This window comes from Salmo salar, unplaced genomic scaffold (assembly GCF_905237065.1).
Source record: "Salmo salar unplaced genomic scaffold, Ssal_v3.1, whole genome shotgun sequence".
NCBI lineage: Eukaryota > Metazoa > Chordata > Actinopteri > Salmoniformes > Salmonidae > Salmo > Salmo salar.
Genome location: NW_025548157.1, coordinates 253,619 through 275,398, shown reverse-complemented (window position 1 = coordinate 275,398; position 21,780 = coordinate 253,619).

Here is a 21,780-nt window from a genome sequence, read left to right as displayed (position 1 = left end):
ATTGATTAAAGTGCTTATAAATAGTTTAATTCAACAATACTGTGGTAAAATAACTTAGTCTTTCTGTACAATATATTGATTAAAGAGCTTATAAATAGTTTAATTCAACAATACTGTGATATGATAACTTAGTCTTTCTGTACAATATATTGATTAAAGAGCTTATAAATAGTTGAATTATGAAATTGTTATTTTGATATAAAATGGTACATTCAGAACAGCATTTTAAATTGTTATAGTGACATGATTACAGACCAATAGGATCAGTTATAGTACCTTAGGTCCCACCCTGTCAAAGACAGACAGTCATAACAGACCAATAGGATCAGTTATAGTACCTTAGGTCCCACCCTGTCAAAGACACACAGTCATAACAGACCAATAGGATCAGTTATAGTACCTTAGGTCCCACCCAGTCAAAGACACACAGTCATAACAGACCAATAGGATCAGTTATAGTACCTTAGGTCCCACCCTGTCAAAGACACACAGTCATAACAGACCAATAGGATCAGTTATAGTACCTTAGGTCCCCACCCTGTCAAAGACACACAGTCATAACAGACCAATAGGATCAGTTATAGTACCTTAGGTCCCACCCAGTCAAAGACGGACAGTCATAACAGACCAATAGGATCAGTTATAGTACCTTAGGTCCCACCCTGTCAAAGACAGACAGTCATAACAGACCAATAGGATCAGTTATAGTACCTTAGGTCCCACCCTGTCAAAGACACACAGTCATAACAGACCAATAGGATCAGTTATAGTACCTTAGGTCCCACCCAGTCAAAGACACACAGTCATAACAGACCAATAGGATCAGTTATAGTACCTTAGGTCCCCACCCTGTCAAAGACACACAGTCATAACAGACCAATAGGATCAGTTATAGTACCTTAGGTCCCACCCAGTCAAAGACGGACAGTCATAACAGACCAATAGGTTATCAAATATCTTTAATGTAGAGCTCATTAATTGTATTTCAGGTAGGGCTTAATAAATGTCTTTATGGTCAGTTCTTGAACACATGTTGAAGAGAGGTCTTCACTGACATCGATGTCCGATCTTTCAGGTCTTCCTCATAGGGTCAGTCATCAATCATCCAGACCATCACAGACCACCAGAGGGTCAGTCATCCCTCTACCAGACCATCACAGACCACCAGAGGGTCAGTCATCACTCTACCAGACCAGAGGGTCAGTCATCACTCTACCAGACCATCACAGACCACCAGAGGGTCAGTCATCACTCTACCAGACCAGAGGGTCAGTCATCCCTCTACCAGACCAGAGGGTCAGTCATCCCTCTACCAGACCAGAGGGTCAGTCATCACTCTACCAGACCAGAGGGTCAGTCATCACTCTACCAGACCAGAGGGTCAGTCATCACTCTACCAGACCATCAAAGACCAGAGGGTCAGTCATCCCTCTACCAGACCAGAGGGTCAGTCATCCCTCTACCAGACCATCACAGACCAGAGGGTCAGTCATCACTCTACCAGACCAGAGGGTCAGTCATCACTCTACCAGACCATCACAGACCAGAGGGTCAGTCATCACTCTACCAGACCAGAGGGTCAGTCATCCCTCTACCAGACCAGAGGGTCAGTCATCACTCTACCAGACCAGAGGGTCAGTCATCCCTCTACCAGACCAGAGGGTCAGTCATCACTCTACCAGACCATCACAGACCAGAGGGTCAGTCATCACTCTACCAGACCAGAGGGTCAGTCATCCCTCTACCAGACCAGAGGGTCAGTCATCCCTCTACCAGACCAGAGGGTCAGTCATCACTCTACCAGACCAGAGGGTCAGTCATCACTCTACCAGACCAGAGGGTCAGTCATCACTCTACCAGACCAGAGGGTCAGTCATCCCTCTACCAGACCAGAGGGTCAGTCATCACTCTACCAGACCAGAGGGTCAGTCATCACTCTACCAGACCAGAGGGTCAGTCATCCCTCTACCAGACCAGAGGGTCAGTCATCCCTCTACCAGACCATCACAGACCACCAGAGGGTCAGTCATCCCTCTACCAGACCAGAGGGTCAGTCATCCCTCTACCAGACCAGAGGGTCAGTCATCACTCTACCAGACCAGAGGGTCAGTCATCCCTCTACCAGACCAGAGGGTCAGTCATCCCTCTACCAGACCAGAGGGTCAGTCATCACTCTACCAGACCAGAGGGTCAGTCATCCCTCTACCAGACCAGAGGGTCAGTCATCCCTCTACCAGACCAGAGGGTCAGTCATCACTCTACCAGACCAGAGGGTCAGTCATCACTCTACCAGACCAGAGGGTCAGTCATCCCTCTACCAGACCAGAGGGTCAGTCATCCCTCTACCAGACCAGAGGGTCAGTCATCACTCTACCAGACCAGAGGGTCAGTCATCACTCTACCAGACCAGAGGGTCAGTCATCACTCTACCAGACCAGAGGGTCAGTCATCACTCTACCAGACCAGAGGGTCAGTCATCCCTCTACCAGACCATCACAGACCACCAGAGGGTCAGTCATCCCTCTACCAGACCAGAGGGTCAGTCATCCCTCTACCAGACCAGAGGGTCAGTCATCACTCTACCAGACCAGAGGGTCAGTCATCCCTCTACCAGACCAGAGGGTCAGTCATCCCTCTACCAGACCAGAGGGTCAGTCATCACTCTACCAGACCAGAGGGTCAGTCATCCCTCTACCAGACCAGAGGGTCAGTCATCCCTCTACCAGACCAGAGGGTCAGTCATCACTCTACCAGACCAGAGGGTCAGTCATCACTCTACCAGACCAGAGGGTCAGTCATCCCTCTACCAGACCAGAGGGTCAGTCATCCCTCTACCAGACCAGAGGGTCAGTCATCACTCTACCAGACCAGAGGGTCAGTCATCACTCTACCAGACCAGAGGGTCAGTCATCACTCTACCAGACCAGAGGGTCAGTCATCACTCTACCAGACCAGAGGGTCAGTCATCCCTCTACCAGACCATCACAGACCACCAGAGGGTCAGTCATCACTCTACCAGACCATCACAGACCACCAGAGGGTCAGTCATCACTCTACCAGACCAGAGGGTCAGTCATCACTCTACCAGACCAGAGGGTCAGTCATCACTCTACCAGACCAGAGGGTCAGTCATCCCTCTACCAGACCAGAGGGTCAGTCATCCCTCTACCAGACCAGAGGGTCAGTCATCCCTCTACCAGACCAGAGGGTCAGTCATCACTCTACCAGACCAGAGGGTCAGTCATCACTCTACCAGACCAGAGGGTCAGTCATCACTCTACCAGACCAGAGGGTCAGTCATCACTCTACCAGACCAGAGGGTCAGTCATCCCTCTACCAGACCAGAGGGTCAGTCATCCCTCTACCAGACCAGAGGGTCAGTCATCACTCTACCAGACCAGAGGGTCAGTCATCACTCTACCAGACCAGAGGGTCAGTCATCACTCTACCAGACCAGAGGGTCAGTCATCACTCTACCAGACCAGAGGGTCAGTCATCCCTCTACCAGACCATCACAGACCACCAGAGGGTCAGTCATCACTCTACCAGACCATCACAGACCACCAGAGGGTCAGTCATCACTCTACCAGACCAGAGGGTCAGTCATCACTCTACCAGACCAGAGGGTCAGTCATCACTCTACCAGACCAGAGGGTCAGTCATCCCTCTACCAGACCAGAGGGTCAGTCATCCCTCTACCAGACCAGAGGGTCAGTCATCCCTCTACCAGACCAGAGGGTCAGTCATCCCTCTACCAGACCAGAGGGTCAGTCATCACTCTACCAGACCAGAGGGTCAGTCATCACTCTACCAGACCAGAGGGTCAGTCATCACTCTACCAGACCAGAGGGTCAGTCATCACTCTACCAGACCAGAGGGTCAGTCATCACTCTACCAGACCAGAGGGTCAGTCATCACTCTACCAGACCAGAGGGTCAGTCATCACTCTACCAGACCAGAGGGTCAGTCATCACTCTACCAGACCAGAGGGTCAGTCATCACTCTACCAGACCAGAGGGTCAGTCATCCCTCTACCAGACCAGAGGGTCAGTCATCACTCTACCAGACCATCACAGACCACCAGAGGGTCAGTCATCACTCTACCAGACCAGAGGGTCAGTCATCACTCTACCAGACCAGAGGGTCAGTCATCCCTCTACCAGACCAGAGGGTCAGTCATCCCTCTACCAGACCAGAGGGTCAGTCATCCCTCTACCAGACCAGAGGGTCAGTCATCACTCTACCAGACCAGAGGGTCAGTCATCCCTCTACCAGACCAGAGGGTCAGTCATCACTCTACCAGACCAGAGGGTCAGTCATCACTCTACCAGACCAGAGGGTCAGTCATCCCTCTACCAGACCAGAGGGTCAGTCATCACTCTACCAGACCATCACAGACCACCAGAGGGTCAGTCATCACTCTACCAGACCAGAGGGTCAGTCATCACTCTACCAGACCAGAGGGTCAGTCATCCCTCTACCAGACCAGAGGGTCAGTCATCCCTCTACCAGACCAGAGGGTCAGTCATCCCTCTACCAGACCAGAGGGTCAGTCATCACTCTACCAGACCAGAGGGTCAGTCATCCCTCTACCAGACCAGAGGGTCAGTCATCACTCTACCAGACCAGAGGGTCAGTCATCACTCTACCAGACCAGAGGGTCAGTCATCACTCTACCAGACCAGAGGGTCAGTCATCACTCTACCAGACCAGAGGGTCAGTCATCACTCTACCAGACCAGAGGGTCAGTCATCACTCTACCAGACCAGAGGGTCAGTCATCCCTCTACCAGACCAGAGGGTCAGTCATCCCTCTACCAGACCAGAGGGTCAGTCATCCCTCTACCAGACCAGAGGGTCAGTCATCACTCTACCAGACCAGAGGGTCAGTCATCACTCTACCAGACCAGAGGGTCAGTCATCACTCTACCAGACCAGAGGGTCAGTCATCACTCTACCAGACCAGAGGGTCAGTCATCACTCTACCAGACCAGAGGGTCAGTCATCACTCTACCAGACCAGAGGGTCAGTCATCACTCTACCAGACCATCAAAGACCAGAGGGTCAGTCATCCCTCTACCAGACCAGAGGGTCAGTCATCACTCTACCAGACCAGAGGGTCAGTCATCACTCTACCAGACCAGAGGGTCAGTCATCCCTCTACCAGACCAGAGGGTCAGTCATCACTCTACCAGACCAGAGGGTCAGTCATCCCTCTACCAGACCAGAGGGTCAGTCATCCCTCTACCAGACCAGAGGGTCAGTCATCACTCTACCAGACCAGAGGGTCAGTCATCACTCTACCAGACCAGAGGGTCAGTCATCCCTCTACCAGACCAGAGGGTCAGTCATCACTCTACCAGACCAGAGGGTCAGTCATCACTCTACCAGACCAGAGGGTCAGTCATCCCTCTACCAGACCAGAGGGTCAGTCATCACTCTACCAGACCAGAGGGTCAGTCATCACTCTACCAGACCAGAGGGTCAGTCATCCCTCTACCAGACCAGAGGGTCAGTCATCACTCTACCAGACCAGAGGGTCAGTCATCCCTCTACCAGACCAGAGGGTCAGTCATCACTCTACCAGACCAGAGGGTCAGTCATCACTCTACCAGACCAGAGGGTCAGTCATCCCTCTACCAGACCAGAGGGTCAGTCATCCCTCTACCAGACCAGAGGGTCAGTCATCCCTCTACCAGACCAGAGGGTCAGTCATCCCTCTACCAGACCAGAGGGTCAGTCATCCCTCTACCAGACCAGAGGGTCAGTCATCCCTCTACCAGACCAGAGGGTCAGTCATCACTCTACCAGACCAGAGGGTCAGTCATCACTCTACCAGACCAGAGGGTCAGTCATCACTCTACCAGACCAGAGGGTCAGTCATCACTCTACCAGACCAGAGGGTCAGTCATCCCTCTACCAGACCAGAGGGTCAGTCATCACTCTACCAGACCAGAGGGTCAGTCATCCCTCTACCAGACCAGAGGGTCAGTCATCACTCTACCAGACCAGAGGGTCAGTCATCCCTCTACCAGACCAGAGGGTCAGTCATCACTCTACCAGACCAGAGGGTCAGTCATCACTCTACCAGACCAGAGGGTCAGTCATCACTCTACCAGACCAGAGGGTCAGTCATCACTCTACCAGACCAGAGGGTCAGTCATCCCTCTACCAGACCAGAGGGTCAGTCATCACTCTACCAGACCAGAGGGTCAGTCATCACTCTACCAGACCAGAGGGTCAGTCATCCCTCTACCAGACCAGAGGGTCAGTCATCCCTCTACCAGACCAGAGGGTCAGTCATCACTCTACCAGACCAGAGGGTCAGTCATCACTCTACCAGACCAGAGGGTCAGTCATCCCTCTACCAGACCAGAGGGTCAGTCATCCCTCTACCAGACCAGAGGGTCAGTCATCACTCTACCAGACCAGAGGGTCAGTCATCCCTCTACCAGACCAGAGGGTCAGTCATCCCTCTACCAGACCAGAGGGTCAGTCATCACTCTACCAGACCAGAGGGTCAGTCATCACTCTACCAGACCAGAGGGTCAGTCATCACTCTACCAGACCAGAGGGTCAGTCATCCCTCTACCAGACCAGAGGGTCAGTCATCACTCTACCAGACCAGAGGGTCAGTCATCACTCTACCAGACCAGAGGGTCAGTCATCACTCTACCAGACCAGAGGGTCAGTCATCCCTCTACCAGACCAGAGGGTCAGTCATCACTCTACCAGACCAGAGGGTCAGTCATCACTCTACCAGACCAGAGGGTCAGTCATCACTCTACCAGACCAGAGGGTCAGTCATCACTCTACCAGACCAGAGGGTCAGTCATCACTCTACCAGACCAGAGGGTCAGTCATCCCTCTACCAGACCAGAGGGTCAGTCATCCCTCTACCAGACCAGAGGGTCAGTCATCCCTCTACCAGACCAGAGGGTCAGTCATCACTCTACCAGACCAGAGGGTCAGTCATCCCTCTACCAGACCAGAGGGTCAGTCATCACTCTACCAGACCATCACAGACCAGAGGGTCAGTCATCCCTCTACCAGACCAGAGGGTCAGTCATCACTCTACCAGACCAGAGGGTCAGTCATCCCTCTACCAGACCATCACAGACCACCAGAGGGTCAGTCATCACTCTACCAGACCAGAGGGTCAGTCATCCTCTACCAGACCAGAGGGTCAGTCATCCCTCTACCAGACCAGAGGGTCAGTCATCCCTCTACCAGACCAGAGGGTCAGTCATCACTCTACCAGACCAGAGGGTCAGTCATCACTCTACCAGACCAGAGGGTCAGTCATCCCTCTACCAGACCAGAGGGTCAGTCATCACTCTACCAGACCAGAGGGTCAGTCATCACTCTACCAGACCAGAGGGTCAGTCATCACTCTACCAGACCAGAGGGTCAGTCATCCCTCTACCAGACCAGAGGGTCAGTCATCCCTCTACCAGACCAGAGGGTCAGTCATCACTCTACCAGACCAGAGGGTCAGTCATCACTCTACCAGACCAGAGGGTCAGTCATCCCTCTACCAGACCAGAGGGTCAGTCATCACTCTACCAGACCAGAGGGTCAGTCATCCCTCTACCAGACCAGAGGATCAGTCATCACTCTACCAGACCAGAGGGTCAGTCATCACTCTACCAGACCAGAGGGTCAGTCATCACTCTACCAGACCAGAGGGTCAGTCATCACTCTACCAGACCAGAGGGTCAGTCATCCCTCTACCAGACCAGAGGGTCAGTCATCCCTCTACCAGACCAGAGGGTCAGTCATCCCTCTACCAGACCAGAGGGTCAGTCATCACTCTACCAGACCAGAGGGTCAGTCATCCCTCTACCAGACCAGAGGGTCAGTCATCACTCTACCAGACCAGAGGGTCAGTCATCACTCTACCAGACCAGAGGGTCAGTCATCACTCTACCAGACCAGAGGGTCAGTCATCACTCTACCAGACCAGAGGGTCAGTCATCCCTCTACCAGACCAGAGGGTCAGTCATCCCTCTACCAGACCAGAGGGTCAGTCATCCCTCTACCAGACCAGAGGGTCAGTCATCACTCTACCAGACCAGAGGGTCAGTCATCCCTCTACCAGACCAGAGGGTCAGTCATCCCTCTACCAGACCAGAGGGTCAGTCATCACTCTACCAGACCAGAGGGTCAGTCATCCCTCTACCAGACCAGAGGGTCAGTCATCCCTCTACCAGACCAGAGGGTCAGTCATCACTCTACCAGACCAGAGGGTCAGTCATCCCTCTACCAGACCAGAGGGTCAGTCATCCCTCTACCAGACCAGAGGGTCAGTCATCCCTCTACCAGACCAGAGGGTCAGTCATCCCTCTACCAGACCAGAGGGTCGGTCATCCCTCTACCAGACCAGAGGGTCAGTCATCCCTCTACCAGACCAGAGGGTCAGTCATCACTCTACCAGACCAGAGGGTCAGTCATCCCTCTACCAGACCATCACAGACCACCAGAGGGTCAGTCATCACTCTACCAGACCAGAGGGTCAGTCATCCCTCTACCAGACCAGAGGGTCAGTCATCCCTCTACCAGACCAGAGGGTCAGTCATCCCTCTACCAGACCAGAGGGTCAGTCATCCCTCTACCAGACCAGAGGGTCAGTCATCACTCTACCAGACCAGAGGGTCAGTCATCACTCTACCAGACCAGAGGGTCAGTCATCACTCTACCAGACCAGAGGGTCAGTCATCCCTCTACCAGACCAGAGGGTCAGTCATCACTCTACCAGACCATCAGAACTCTGTAGTTGTCAAAGTCGGAGATTCCTGATTCTCTGGTTTCCATGGAGAAGTGATGAAGGAGTCCCATCAGTCTGATCGTCAAATTCAGCTCCTGAAAAGAGACAGTGGGAACTGGATATCGTGATTGGCCCTCTGTCCTTCAGCCCGGTCCAGAATTAACTTCTGCACAGTTCTGATAGGTTGGTCTCGTCCAGCTAAAAGATGTCGTTGCGTTCGATCGGTGTTGCTGTGTCTTCTGGATGCTTGTCTCAGCTCATGTTTATTATTATTGACCTGTCCTGTTCCTCCACCTGTGATGTAGAGCTCTGTGTCGATCTTATTGAGAAGTGTTGGGTTTCCTTGTTTAGGTTTTTAGATTTTTTTAATTCGAAGTCGGCTCTTCATAGCAAGATCAGCTAATAGGTCCCTAACAATGCAGAGGACATCAATGTTAGCAATTATCTTATTAATTCATGATTTCCCAAAAAATCTAATAAATAAAATAAAAAAAATTAAAAAAACTTTTTCCTCCTCCCTATTCTCTCTCTATCCATCTCTATGTCCATTTCTCCTCCTCCCTCCTCCTCCTCCTCTCTCTCTATCCATCTCTATGTCCATTTCTCCTTCTCCTCCTCCTCCTCCTCCTCCCTATTCTCTCTCTATCCATCTCTATGTCCATTTCTCCTCCTCCCTCCTCCTCCTCCTCCTCCTCCCTATTCTCTCTCTATCCATCTCTATGTCCATTTCTTCTCCTCCTCCTCCTCCTCCTCCTCCTCCTCCTCCCTATTCTCTCTCTATCCATCTCTATGTCCATTTCTCCTCCTCCCCTCCTCCTCCTCCTCCTCCCTATTCTCTCTCTATCCATCTCTATGTCCATTTCTCCTCCTCCTCCTCCTCCTCCTCCTCCCTATTCTCTCTCTATCCATCTCTATGTCCATTTCTCCTTCCTCCTCCTCCTCCTCCTCCCTATTCTCTCTCTATCCATCTCTATGTCCATTTCTCCTCCTCCCTCCTCCTCCTCCTCCTCCCTATTCTCTCTCTATCCATCTCTATGTCCATTTCTCCTCCTCCTCCTCCTCCTCCTCCTCCCTATTCTCTCTCTATCCATCTCTATGTCCATTTCTCCTCCTCCTCCTCCTCCTCCTCCTCCCTATTCTCTCTCTATCCATCTCTATGTCCATTTCTCCTCCTCCCTCCTCCTCCTCCTCCTCCTATTCTCTCTCTCTATCCATCTCTATGTCCATTTCTCCTTCTCCCTCCTCCTCCTCCTCCTCCCTATTCTCTCTCTATCCATCTCTATGTCCATTTCTCCTCCTCCTCCTCCTCCTCCTCCTCCTCCCTATTCTCTCTCTATCCATCTCTATGTCCATTTCTCCTCCTCCTCCTCCTCCTCCTCCTCCCTATTCTCTCTCTATCCATCTCTATGTCCATTTCTCCTTCTCCCTCCTCCTCCTCCTCCTCCCTATTCTCTCTCTATCCATCTCTATGTCCATTTCTTCTCCTCCCTCCTCCTCCTCCTCCTCCTCCCTATTCTCTCTCTATCCATCTCTATGTCCATTTCTCCTTCTCCTCCTCCTCCTCCTCCTCCCTATTCTCTCTCTATCCATCTCTATGTCCATTTCTCCTCCTCCTCCTCCTCCTCCTATTCTCTCTCTATCCATCTCTATGTCCATTTCTCCTTCTCCCTCCTCCTCCTCCTCCTCCCTATTCTCTCTCTATCCATCTCTATGTCCATTTCTCCTTCTCCCTCCTCCTCCTCCTCCTCCCTATTCTCTCTCTATCCATCTCTATGTCCATTTCCCTCCTCCTCCTCCTCCTCCTCCCTATTCTCTCTCTATCCATCTCTATGTCCATTTCTCCTTCTCCCTCCTCCTCCTCCTCCTCCCTATTCTCTCTCATCCATCTCTATGTCCATTTCTCCTTCTCCCTCCTCCTCCTCCTCCTCCCTATTCTCTCTCTATCCATCTCTATGTCCATTTCTCCTCCTCCTCCTCCTCCTCCTCCTCCCTATTCTCTCTCTATCCATCTCTATGTCCATTTCTCCTCCTCCCTCCTCCTCCTCCTCCTCCCTATTCTCTCTCTATCCATCTCTATGTCCATTTCTCCTCCTCCTCCTCCTCCTCCTCCTCCTATTCTCTCTCTATCCATCTCTATGTCCATTTCTCCTCCCTCCTCCTCCTCCTCCCCTATTCTCTCTCTATCCATCTCTATGTCCATTTCTCCTCCTCCTCCTCCTCCTCCTCCTCCCTATTCTCTCTCTATCCATCTCTATGTCCATTTCTCCTCTCCTCCTCCTCCTCCTCCTCCTCCCTATTCTCTCTCTATCCATCTCTATGTCCATTTCTCCTCCTCCTCCTCCTCCTCCTCCTCCCTATTCTCTCTCTATCCATCTCTATGTCCATTTCTTCTCCTCCCTCCTCCTCCTCCTCCTCCCTATTCTCTCTCTATCCATCTCTATGTCCATTTCTCCTTCTCCCTCCTCCTCCTCCTCCTCCCCTATTCTCTCTCTATCCATCTCTATGTCCATTTCTCCTCCCTCCTCCTCCTCCTCCTCCTCCCTATTCTCTCTCTATCCATCTCTATGTCCATTTCTCCTTCTCCCTCCTCCTCCTCCTCCTCCCTATTCTCTCTCTATCCATCTCTATGTCCATTTCTCCTTCTCCCTCCTCCTCCTCCTCCTCCCTATTCTCTCTCTATCCATCTCTATGTCCATTTCTTCTTCTCCCTCCTCCTCCTCCTCCTCCTCCCTATTCTCTCTCTATCCATCTCTATGTCCATTTCTCTTCTCCCTCCTCCTCCTCCTCCTCCCTATTCTCTCTCTATCCATCTCTATGTCCATTTCTCCTCCTCCTCCTCCTCCTCCTCCCTATTCTCTCTCTATCCATCTCTATGTCCATTTCTCCTTCTCCTCCTCCTCCTCCTCCTCCCTATTCTCTCTCTATCCATCTCTATGTCCATTTCTCCTCCTCCTCCTCCTCCTCCTCCTCCCTATTCTCTCTCTATCCATCTCTATGTCCATTTCTCCTCTCTCCTCCTCCTCCTCCTCCCTATTCTCTCTCTATCCATCTCTATGTCCATTTCTCCTCCTCCTCCTCCTCCTCCCTATTCTCTCTCTATCCATCTCTATGTCCATTTCTCCTCCTCCTCCTCCTCCTCCTCCCTATTCTCTCTCTATCCATCTCTATGTCCATTTCTCCTCCCCTCCTCCTCCTCCTCCTCCCTATTCTCTCTCTATCCATCTCTATGTCCATTTCTCCTCTCCTCCTCCTCCTCCTCCTCCCTATTCTCTCTCTATCCATCTCTATGTCCATTTCTCCTCCTCCCTCCTCCTCCTCCTCCTCCCTATTCTCTCTCTATCCATCTCTATGTCCATTTCTCCTCCTCCTCCTCCTCCTCCTCCTCCCTATTCTCTCTCTATCCATCTCTATGTCCATTTCTCCTCCTCCTCCTCCTCCTCCTCCCTATTCTCTCTCTATCCATCTCTATGTCCATTTCTCCTCTCCTCCTCCTCCTCCTCCTCCCTATTCTCTCTCTATCCATCTCTATGTCCATTTCTCCTCCTCCTCCTCCTCCTCCTCCTCCCTATTCTCTCTCTATCCATCTCTATGTCCATTTCTCCCTCCTCCCTCCTCCTCCTCCTCCCTATTCTCTCTCTATCCATCTCTATGTCCATTTCTCCTCCTCCTCCTCCTCCTCCTCCTCCCTATTCTCTCTCTATCCATCTCTATGTCCATTTCTCCCCCTCCTCCTCCTCCTCCTCCCTATTCTCTCTCTATCCATCTCTATGTCCATTTCTCCTCCTCTCCTCCTCCTCCTCCTCCTCCTCCCTATTCTCTCTCTATCCATCTCTATGTCCATTTCTCCTCCTCCCTCCTCCTCCTCCTCCTCCCTATTCTCTCTCTATCCATCTCTATGTCCATTTCTCCTCCTCCCTCCTCCTCCTCCTCCTCCCTATTCTCTCTCTATCCATCTCTATGTCCATTTCTCCTCCCTCCTCCTCCTCCTCCTCCCTATTCTCTCTCTATCCATCTCTATGTCCATTTCTCCTCCTCTCCTCCTCCTCCTCCTCCCTATTCTCTCTCTATCCATCTCTATGTCCATTTCTCCCCTTCTCCTCCTCCTCCTCTATTCTCTCTCTATCCATCTCTATGTCCATTTCTCCTTCTCCTCCTCCTCCTCCTCCTCCCTATTCTCTCTCTATCCATCTCTATGTCCATTTCTCCTCCTCCCTCCTCCTCCTCCTCCTCCCTATTCTCTCTCTATCCATCTCTATGTCCATTTCTCCTCCTCCCTCCTCCTCCTCCTCCCTATTCTCTCTCTATCCATCTCTATGTCCATTTCTCCTCCTCCTCCTCCTCCTCCTCCCTATTCTCTCTCTATCCATCTCTATGTCCATTTCTCCTCCTCCTCCTCCTCCTCCTCCCTATTCTCTCTCTATCCATCTCTATGTCCATTTCTCCTCCTCCTCCTCCTCCTCCTCCTCCCTATTCTCTCTCTATCCATCTCTATGTCCATTTCTCCTCCTCCCTATTCTCTCTCTATCCATCCTATGTCCATTTCCCCTCCTCCCTCCTCCCTATTCTCTCTCTATCCATCTCTATGTCCATTTCTTCTCCTCCCTCCTCCTCCTCCTCCTATTCTCTCTCTATCCATCTCTATGTCCATTTCTCCTTCTCCCTCCTCCTCCTCCTCCTCCTATTCTCTCTCTATCCATCTCTATGTCCATTTCTTCTCCTCCCTCCTCCTCCTCCTCCTCCTCCCTATTCTCTCTCTATCCATCTCTATGTCCATTTCTCCTCCTCCTCCTCCTCCTCCTCCTCCTATTCTCTCTCTATCCATCTCTATGTCCATTTCTCCTCCTCCTCCTCCTCCTCCTCCCTATTCTCTCTCTATCCATCTCTATGTCCATTTCTCCTTCTCCTCCTCCTCCTCCTCCTCCCTATTCTCTCTCTATCCATCTCTATGTCCATTTCTCCTTCTCCTCCTCCTCCTCCTCCTCCCTATTCTCTCTCTATCCATCTCTATGTCCATTTCTCCTCCTCCTCCTCCTCCTCCTCCCTATTCTCTATCTATCCATCTCTATGTCCATTTCTCCTTCTCCCTCCTCCTCCTCCTCCTCCCTATTCTCTCTCTATCCATCTCTATGTCCATTTCTCCTTCTCCTCCTCCTCCTCCTCCCTATTCTCTCTCTATCCATCTCTATGTCCATTTCTTCTCCTCCCTCCTCCTCCTCCTCCCTATTCTCTCTCTATCCATCTCTATGTCCATTTCTCCTCCTCCTCCCTCCTCCTCCTCCTCCCTATTCTCTCTCTATCCATCTCTATGTCCATTTCTCCTCCTACCTCCTCCTCCTCCTCCTCCCTATTCTCTCTCTATCCATCTCTATGTCCATTTCTCCTCCTCCTCCCTCCTCCTCCTCCTCCCTATTCTCTCTCTATCCATCTCTATGTCCATTTCTCCTCCTCCTCCTCCTCCTCCCCCTATTCTCTCTCTATCCATCTCTATGTCCATTTCTCCTTCTCCCTCCTCCTCCTCCTCCTCCCTATTCTCTCTCTATCCATCTCTATGTCCATTTCTCCTCCCTCCTCCTCCTCCTCCTCCTCCCTATTCTCTCTCTATCCATCTCTATGTCCATTTCTCCTCCTCCTCCTCCTCCTCCTCCTCCCTATTCTCTCTCTATCCATCTCTATGTCCATTTCTCCTCTCCCTCCTCCTCCTCCTCCTCCCTATTCTCTCTCTATCCATCTCTATGTCCATTTCTCCTCCTCCCTCCTCCTCCTCCTCCCTATTCTCTCTCATCCATCTCTATGTCCATTTCTCCTTCCTCCTCCTCCTCCTCCTCCTCCTATTCTCTCTCTATCCATCTCTATGTCCATTCTCCTTCTCTCCTCCTCCTCCTCCTCCCTATTCTCTCTCTATCCATCTCTATGTCCATTTCTCCTTCTCCCTCCTCCTCCTCCTCCTCCCTATTCTCTCTCTATCCATCTCTATGTCCATTTCTCCTCCTCCTCCTCCTCCTCCTCCTCCCTATTCTCTCTCTATCCATCTCTATGTCCATTTCTCCTCCTCCCTCCTCCTCCTCCTCCTCCCTATTCTCTCTCTATCCATCTCTATGTCCATTTCTCCTTCTCCCTCCTCCTCCTCCCTATTCTCTCTCTATCCATCTCTATGTCCATTTCTTCTCCTCCCTCCTCCTCCTCCTCCTCCTCCTCCCTATTCTCTCTCTATCCATCTCTATGTCCATTTCTCCTCCTCCCTCCTCCTCCTCCTCCCTATTCTCTCTCTATCCATCTCTATGTCCATTTCTCCTCCTCCTCCTCCTCCTCCTCCTCCCTATTCTCTCTCTATCCATCTCTATGTCCATTTCTCCTCCTCCTCCTCCTCCTCCTCCTCCCTATTCTCTCTCTATCCATCTCTATGTCCATTTCTCCTCCTCCCTCCTCCTCCTCCTCCTCCCTATTCTCTCTCTATCCATCTCTATGTCCATTTCTCTCTCCTCCTCCTCCTCCTCCCTATTCTCTCTCTATCCATCTCTATGTCCATTTCTCCTCCTCCCTCCTCCTCCTCCTCCCTATTCTCTCTCTATCCATCTCTATGTCCATTTCTCCTCCTCCTCCTCCTCCTCCTCCTCCCTATTCTCTCTCTATCCATCTCTATGTCCATTTCTCCTCCTCCTCCTCCTCCTCCTCCTCCTCTATTCTCTCTCTATCCATCTCTATGTCCATTTCTCCTCCTCCTCCTCCTCCTCCTCCTCCCTATTCTCTCTCTATCCATCTCTATGTCCATTTCTCCTCCTCCTCCTCCTCCTCCCTATTCTCTCTCTATCCATCTCTGTGTCCATTTCTCCTCCTCCTCCTCCTCCTCCTCCTCCCTATTCTCTCTCTATCCATCTCTATGTCCATTTCTCCTCCTCCTCCTCCTCCTCCTCCTCCCTATTCTCTCTCTATCCATCTCTATGTCCATTTCTCCTCCTCCTCCTCCTCCTCCCTATTCTCTCTCTATCCATCTCTATGTCCATTTCTCCTCTTCCTCCTCCCTATTCTCTCTCTATCCATCTCTATGTCCATTTCTCCTCCTCCTCCTCCTCCTCCTCCCTATTCTCTCTCTATCCATCTCTATGTCCATTTCTCCTCCTCCCTCCTCCTCCTCCTCCTCCCTATTCTCTCTCTATCCATCTCTATGTCCATTTCTCCTCCCCTCCTCCTCCTCCTCCCTATTCTCTCTCTATCCATCTCTATGTCCATTTCTTCTCCTCCCCTCCTCCTCCTCCTCCCTATTCTCTCTCTATCCATCTCTATGTCCATTTCTCCTCCTCCTCCTCCTCCTCCTCCCTATTCTCTCTCTATCCATCTCTATGTCCATTTCTCCTCCTCCTCCTCCTCCTCCTCCCTATTCTCTCTCTATCCATCTCTATGTCCATTTCTCCTCCTCCTCCTCCTCCTCCTCCCTATTCTCTCTCTATCCATCTCTATGTCCATTTCTCCTCCTCCTCCTCCTCCTCCTCCTCCCTATTCTCTCTCTATCCATCTCTATGTCCATTTCTCCTCCTCCTCCTCCTCCTCCTATTCTCTCTCTATCCATCTCTATGTCCATTTCTCCTCCTCCTCCTCCTCCTCCTCCTCCCTATTCTCTCTCTATCCATCTCTATGTCCATTTCTCCTCCTCCTCCTCCTCCTCCTCCCTATTCTCTCTCTATCCATCTCTATGTCCATTTCTCCTCCTCCTCCTCCTCCTCCTCCCTATTCTCTCTCTATCCATCTCTATGTCCATTTCTCCTCCTCCTCCTCCTCCTCCTCCTCCCTATTCTCTCTCTATCCATCTCTATGTCCATTTCTCCTCCTCCTCCTCCTCCTCCTCCTCCCTATTCTCTCTCTATCCATCTCTATGTCCATTTCTCCTCCTCCTCCTCCTCCTCCTCCTCCCTATTCTCTCTCTATCCATCTCTATGTCCATTTCTCCTCCTCCTCCTCCTCCTCCTCCTCCCTATTCTCTCTCTATCCATCTCTATGTCCATTTCTCCTCCTCCCTCCTCCTCCTCCTCCTCCCTATTCTCTCTCTATCCATCTCTATGTCCATTTCTCCTCCTCCCTCCTCCTCCTCCTCCCTATTCTCTCTCTATCCATCTCTATGTCCATTTCTCCTCCTCCTCCTCCTCCTCCTCCCTATTCTCTCTCTATCCATCTCTATGTCCATTTCTCCTCCTCCTCCTCCTCCTCCCTATTCTCTCTCTATCCATCTCTATGTCCATTTCTCCTCCTCCTCCTCCTCCTCCTCCCTATTCTCTCTCTATCCATCTCTATGTCCATTTCTCCTCCTCCTCCTCCTCCTCCTCCCTATTCTCTCTCTATCCATCTCTATGTCCATTTCTCCTCCTCCTCCTCCTCCTCCCTATTCTCTCTCTATCCATCTCTATGTCCATTTCTCCTCCTCCTCCTCCTCCTCCCTATTCTCTCTCTATCCATCTCTATGTCCATTTCTCCTCCTCCTCCTCCTCCTCCTCCTCCCTATTCTCTCTCTATCCATCTCTATGTCCATTTCTCCTCCTCCTCCTCCTCCTCCTCCTCCCTATTCTCTCTCTATCCATCTCTATGTCCATTTCTCCTCCTCCCTCCTCCTCCTCCTCCTCCCTATTCTCTCTCTATCCATCTCTATGTCCATTTCTCCTCCTCCCTCCTCCTCCTCCTCCTCCCTATTCTCTCTCTATCCATCTCTATGTCCATTTCTCCTCCTCCCTCCTCCTCCTCCTCCTCCCTATTCTCTCTCTCATCCATCTCTATGTCCATTTCTCCTCCTCCTCCTCCTCCTCCTCCTCCCTATTCTCTCTCTATCCATCTCTATGTCCATTTCTCCTCTCCTCCTCCTCCTCCTCCTCCCTATTCTCTCTCTCATCCATCTCTATGTCCATTTCTCCTCCTCCCTCCTCCTCCTCCTCCTCCCTATTCTCTCTCTATCCATCTCTATGTCCATTTCTCCTCCTCCTCCTCCTCCTTATTCTCTCTCTATCCATCTCTATGTCCATTTCTCCTCCTCCTCCTCCTCCCTATTCTCTCTCTCATCCATCTCTATGTCCATTTCTTCTCCTCCCTCCTCCTCCTCCTCCCTATTCTCTCTCTATCCATCTCTATGTCCATTTCTCCTTCTCCCTCCTCCTCCTCCTCCTCCCTATTCTCTCTCTATCCATCTCTATGTCCATTTCTCCTCCTCCTCCTCCTCCTCCTCCTCCCTATTCTCTCTCTATCCATCTCTATGTCCATTTCTCCTTCTCCCTCCTCCTCCTCCTCCTCCCTATTCTCTCTCTATCCATCTCTATGTCCATTCTCTCCTTCCTCCTCCTCCTCCTCCTCCCTATTCTCTCTCTATCCATCTCTATGTCCATTTCTCCTCTCCTCCTCCTCCTCCTCCTCCCTATTCTCTCTCTATCCATCTCTATGTCCATTTCTCCTTCTCCTCCTCCTCCTCCTCCTCCCTATTCTCTCTCTATCCATCTCTATGTCCATTTCTCCTTCCCTCCTCCTCCTCCTCCTCCCTATTCTCTCTCTATCCATCTCTATGTCCATTTCTCCTTCTCCCTCCTCCTCCTCCTCCTCCCTATTCTCTCTCTATCCATCTCTATGTCCATTTCTCCTCCTCCTCCTCCTCCTCCTCCTCCCTATTCTCTCTCTATCCATCTCTATGTCCATTTCTCCTCCTCCCTCCTCCTCCTCCTCCCCCTATTCTCTCTCTATCCATCTCTATGTCCATTTCTCCTCCTCCCTCCTCCTCCTCCTCCTCCCTATTCTCTCTCTATCCATCTCTATGTCCATTTCTCCTCCTCCTCCTCCTCCTCCCTATTCTCTCTCTATCCATCTCTATGTCCATTTCTCCTTCTCCTCCTCCTCCTCCTCCTCCCTATTCTCTCTCTATCCATCTCTATGTCCATTTCTCCTCCTCCTCCTCCTCCTCCTCCTCCTCCTATTCTCTCTCTATCCATCTCTATGTCCATTTCTCCTTCTCCTCCCTCCTCCTCCTCCTCCCTATTCTCTCTCTATCCATCTCTATGTCCATTTCTCCTCCCTCCTCCTCCTCCTCCCTATTCTCTCTCTATCCATCTCTATGTCCATTTCTCCTCCTCCTCCTCCTCCTCCTCCTCCCTATTCTCTCTCTATCCATCTCTATGTCCATTTCTCCTCCTCCCTCCTCCTCCTCCTCCTCCCTATTCTCTCTCTATCCATCTCTATGTCCATTTCTCCTTCTCCCTCCTCCTCCTCCTCCTCCCTATTCTCTCTCTATCCATCTCTATGTCCATTTCTCCTTCTCCCTCCTCCTCCTCCTCCTCCCTATTCTCTCTCTATCCATCTCTATGTCCATTTCTCCTTCTCCCCTCCTCCTCCTCCTCCTCCCTATTCTCTCTCTATCCATCTCTATGTCCATTTCTCCTCCTCCCCCTCCTCCTCCTCCTCCCTATTCTCTCTCTATCCATCTCTATGTCCATTTCTCCTCCCTCCTCCTCCTCCTCCTCCCTATTCTCTCTCTATCCATCTCTATGTCCATTTCTCCTCCTCCTCCTCCTCCTCCTCCTCCCTATTCTCTCTCTATCCATCTCTATGTCCATTTCTCCTCCTCCTCCTCCTCCTCCTCCTCCCTATTCTCTCTCTATCCATCTCTATGTCCATTTCTCCTCCTCCCTCCTCCTCCTCCTCCTCCCTATTCTCTCTCTATCCATCTCTATGTCCATTTCTCCTTCCTCCTCCTCCTCCTCCTCCCTATTCTCTCTCTATCCATCTCTATGTCCATTTCTCCTCCTCCTCCTCCTCCTCCTCCTCCCTATTCTCTCTCTATCCATCTCTATGTCCATTTCTCCTCCTCCTCCTCCTCCTCCTCCTCCCTATTCTCTCTCTATCCATCTCTATGTCCATTTCTCCTCTCTCCTCCTCTCCCCTCCCTATTCTCTCTCTATCCATCTCTATGTCCATTTCTCCTCCTCCTCCTCCTCCTCCTCCTCCCTATTCTCTCTCTATCCATCTCTATGTCCATTTCTCCTCCTCCTCCTCCTCCTCCTCCTCCCTATTCTCTCTCTATCCATCTCTATGTCCATTTCTCCTCCTCCTCCTCCTCCTCCTCCTCCCTATTCTCTCTCTATCCATCTCTATGTCCATTTCTCCTCCTCCTCCTCCTCCTCCTCCCTATTCTCTCTCTATCCATCTCTATGTCCATTTCTCCTCCCTCCTCCTCCTCCTCCTCCTCCCTATTCTCTCTCTATCCATCTCTATGTCCATTTCTCCTCCTCCTCCTCCTCCTCCTCCTCCTCCCTATTCTCTCTCTATCCATCTCTATGTCCATTTCTCCTCCTCCTCCTCCTCCTCCTCCTCCCTATTCTCTCTCTATCCATCTCTATGTCCATTTCTCCTCCTCCCTCCTCCTCCTCCTCCTCCCTATTCTCTCTCTATCCATCTCTATGTCCATTTCTCCTCCCCTCCTCCTCCTCCTCCTCCCTATTCTCTCTCTATCCATCTCTATGTCCATTTCTCCTCCTCCTCCTCCTCCTCCCTATTCTCTCTCTATCCATCTCTATGTCCATTTCTCCTCCTCCTCCTCCTCCTCCTCCTCCCTATTCTCTCTCTATCCATCTCTATGTCCATTTCTCCTCCTCCCTCCTCCTCCTCCTCCTCCCTATTCTCTCTCTATCCATCTCTATGTCCATTTCTCCTTCTCCCTCCTCCTCCTCCTCCTCCCTATTCTCTCTCTATCCATCTCTATGTCCATTTCTCCTCCCTCCTCCTCCTCCTCCCTATTCTCTCTCTATCCATCTCTATGTCCATTTCTCCTTCTCCCTCCTCCTCCTCCTCCTCCCTATTCTCTCTCTATCCATCTCTATGTCCATTTCTCCTCCTCCCTCCTCCTCCTCCTCCCTATTCTCTCTCTATCCATCTCTATGTCCATTTCTTCTCCTCCCTCCTCCTCCTCCTCCTCCCTATTCTCTCTCTATCCATCTCTATGTCCATTTCTCTCCTCCTCCTCCTCCTCCTCCCTATTCTCTCTCTATCCATCTCTATGTCCATTTCTTCTCCTCCCTCCTCCTCCTCCTCCTCCCTATTCTCTCTCTATCCATCTCTATGTCCATTTCTTCTCCTCCTCTCCTCCTCCTCCTCCTATTCTCTCTCTATCCATCTCTATGTCCATTTCTCCTCCTCCCTCCTCCTCCTCCTCCTCCCTATTCTCTCTCTATCCATCTCTATGTCCATTTCTTCTCCTCCTCCTCCTCCTCCTCCTCCCTATTCTCTCTCTATCCATCTCTATGTCCATTTCTCTCCTCCTCCTCCTCCTCCTCCTCCCTATTCTCTCTCTATCCATCTCTATGTCCATTTCTTCTCCTCCCTCCTCCTCCTCCTCCTCCCTATTCTCTCTCTATCCATCTCTATGTCCATTTCTCCCCTCCTCCTCCTCCTCCTCCTCCTCCCTATTCTCTCTCTATCCATCTCTATGTCCATTTCTCCTCCCTCCTCCTCCTCCTCCTCCCTATTCTCTCTCTATCCATCTCTATGTCCATTTCTTCTCCTCCCTCCTCCTCCTCCTCCTCCCTATTCTCTCTCTATCCATCTCTATGTCCATTCTCCAGTGTGTCAGCGAGCTCCTTCTGGTCCATTTTCCTCAGGATGTGCAGTGTGATCTTCAGAGCCCCCTCTCTGGCACTGCTCTCCTGCTTCTCATCTTCAGCGTCCACCACTTCCTCATCCTCCCTCTCGGACTCTCAAAGCATTCTGGGAGATCTGGACTAAGAATTCTCTTCGGGTCTCTTCAAGTGACTGAAAACAAACAAGTTGAGCTGAAAGAAAAAAAACTGTCTATTCGTAATAATTTGATTGATTTGTCTGCTTTTAAAAAAATATATATATATTGAGGTAAACAAGACCGGTGTTAGAAAAATGAATATAAAGTCCAGGTTTGTCTGGTGACTCTGGGCGGACCGACCACTGGGAATCTCTCCTGTTGCTCTCTGTGGACAGGACAAGAGGTTATACACCTGGAAACAGGTAACTGAGCACAATGAGTAT